This window comes from Portunus trituberculatus, chromosome 21 (genome assembly GCF_017591435.1).
Source record: "Portunus trituberculatus isolate SZX2019 chromosome 21, ASM1759143v1, whole genome shotgun sequence".
NCBI lineage: Eukaryota > Metazoa > Arthropoda > Malacostraca > Decapoda > Portunidae > Portunus > Portunus trituberculatus.
The window spans coordinates 16,847,233-16,849,732 of record NC_059275.1 but is presented as its reverse complement, the minus strand read 5'-3'; positions in this window follow the sequence as shown (position 1 = coordinate 16,849,732).

The following is a 2,500-nucleotide window of genomic DNA, read 5'->3' as shown; positions in this document are numbered from 1 at the left end:
CCCCCTCGCGTTCTTGGAGCAAATGGTTGAAATGGATACTCTGTTGACGTGTCGGGACGTGTATTGTGTTGGTTCTTGCGGGTCGTGTTTGTGTGTTTTGTAAGGCGCGCCGGGGCAGAGGTTAGTGGCGTTTTAATATAATTTGTGTGTGTGTACAAGGCAGCATTTATGAAGGGTGTTTTAGCGGCCTTGCTTACTTCTACTGGCGTGCTTGTGTGTGTGTGTGTGTGTGTGTGTGTGTGTGTGTGTGGAGGTAGGGAGTTGTGGAAATATAGTCATCCCTCCCTCCTTCTTTATCTTAGTGTTAATTAGTCATTCAACCAGTCCAGTAATTTGTAACTTAGTGCAGTCAGTCAGTCATTCAGTTAGTCAGTCAGCCAATTAGTCACACGCACAGTCAGTTAATATGTCACTCAATCAGTTCATACATTACTAACCCAGTCAGTCAGTCAGTCAATTAATCAGTCAACCAGTCAGTCACACAGTCACTCAATCAGTCAATCACTCAACCGAACACTGAAGATCCAATTAATCCACTCACTCACTCACTCACTCACTCACTCACTCACTCACTCAATAAACCCAACCACCAATCGCTCATTCAATTAATATCTCCATCACTAAGACGAGCTGTGTGTGTGTGTGTGTGTGTGTGTGTGTGTGTGTGTGTGTGTGTGTGTGTGTGTGTGTGTGTGTGTGTGTGTGTCCAGGGTGTCATGTCTGGGAGCTGCCCCCCGCGCTGGCCTTATCACTACCATCCATCAGCCACACTCAGGGACGCCTGCTAACTGGGCCTGCCTCTTGCCTGCTCCTTGTTTGTTTGGGTTGCCACCACCACCACCACCACCACCACCACCAGGAGTAGTAGTAGTAGTAGTAGTGGTAGTAGTAGGTGGTGGTAGTGGTGGTGGTGGATGGTTCTTGTTTATCATGGAGAGAGAGAGAGAGAGAGAGAGAGAGAGAGAGAGAGAGAGAGAGAGAGAGAGAGAGAGAGAGAGAGAGAGAGACTATCAAAACTATGTCGCAACTTTCCCACACCATAAGCGAGGAAGGTACTGGAGGAGGAGAAGAAGAAGAAGAAGAAGAAGAAGAAGAAGAAGAAGAAGAAGAAGAAGAAGAAGAAGAAGAAGAAGAAAATGCTATCAGGTCCAAAACAAACTGGAGCTGATCAGAGAAACAAACAATAAAACAAGATGAAAATAAGAACAAGAAGAAGAAGAATAAGAGAAGGAAAAAGAAGATAGAGAGGAGAAAAAGAAGATAGAGAGGAAGAAGGAGAAGAAGAGGAGGAGGAAGAGAATGCTATTAGATCCTAAAAACAAACCAAAGCTGAACAAAGAAACAAGTAATGAAATAGATGAAAAGAAGAACGAGAGGAGGAAAAAAGAAGGTAGAGAGGAGGAACTGAGGAAAATAGAGAGGAAGATAAAAGGAGCAGAGAAAGGAAGATAAAGATGACAAAAAAACAAACAAACACAACAATAGACATGGACAAAGAGAAGAAGAAAACAAATTAAGAAAAAAAGAGGAGAAATGGAAAGAAAATAGAAAAGAAGTAAGAAGAGGAAGAAAATGTTGAAATGTAGCAGAGAAAAAAAACAGGAATAAAAAACAAAATCAAAACAAAACGAAACAAGAAAATAAAGACAAAAATCAATTCCAAAGCAGAAGAATAAAAAAAAAAACGAAAAGAAAAAACAACAACAACAAAGAGAAGCACGAGGAGGAGGAGGAGGAGGAGGAGGAGGAGGAGGAGGAGGAGGTCAAGAGAGTGTTAGTATGTCCACCACCACAGCTGCCAGAGAGAGAGGGAGAGTGAGTGAGTGAGTGAGAGGGAGTGGTGAGGGCGGCCAGTGTCTGTCACCGCCACCACGCCATGACTGTCTCAAGACCCACTGACCTCTCCTGGGACGCGCCTCTGCTCCCTGGCCTCTCCTGAAGGGCTGCACGCTGAACCACTCCTGCGCTGCCCTCACACTACGCTCAAAAGCCTCCTGCTGAAGTTACACGGGGTTCTTAAGGGTGGTTTTGAAGTTACACGGATTTTTAAAGATGTTATTTTAAGTTACACGGTTTTTCAAGGGTGTTTTTGATGTTTTGAAGTTACACGGGGTTTTAAGGGTGATGTTTTAAGTTACACGGTTTTTAAGGGTGGTTTTGAAGTTACACGGATTTTTAAAGATGTTATTTTAAGTTACACGGTTTTTCAAGGGTGTTTTTGATGTTATACGGGGGTCTTAAGGGTGGTTTGTGAAGTTACACGGGGTTTTTAAGGGTAGTTTTTGAAGTTACACGGGGTTTTAAGGGTAGTTTTTAAGTTACATGGTTTTTAAGAAGGGTTTTTAAGATATACGGTTGGTTTTTGAAGTTACACGGGTATAGTTTTTACATGAAGTTACATGGTTTTAAGGGTAGTTTTTAAGTTAAAGGGGTATTTTGAAGTTACACAAGGTTCTTAAGGGTAGTTTTTGAAGTTACACGCGGATTTTAAGGGTATTTT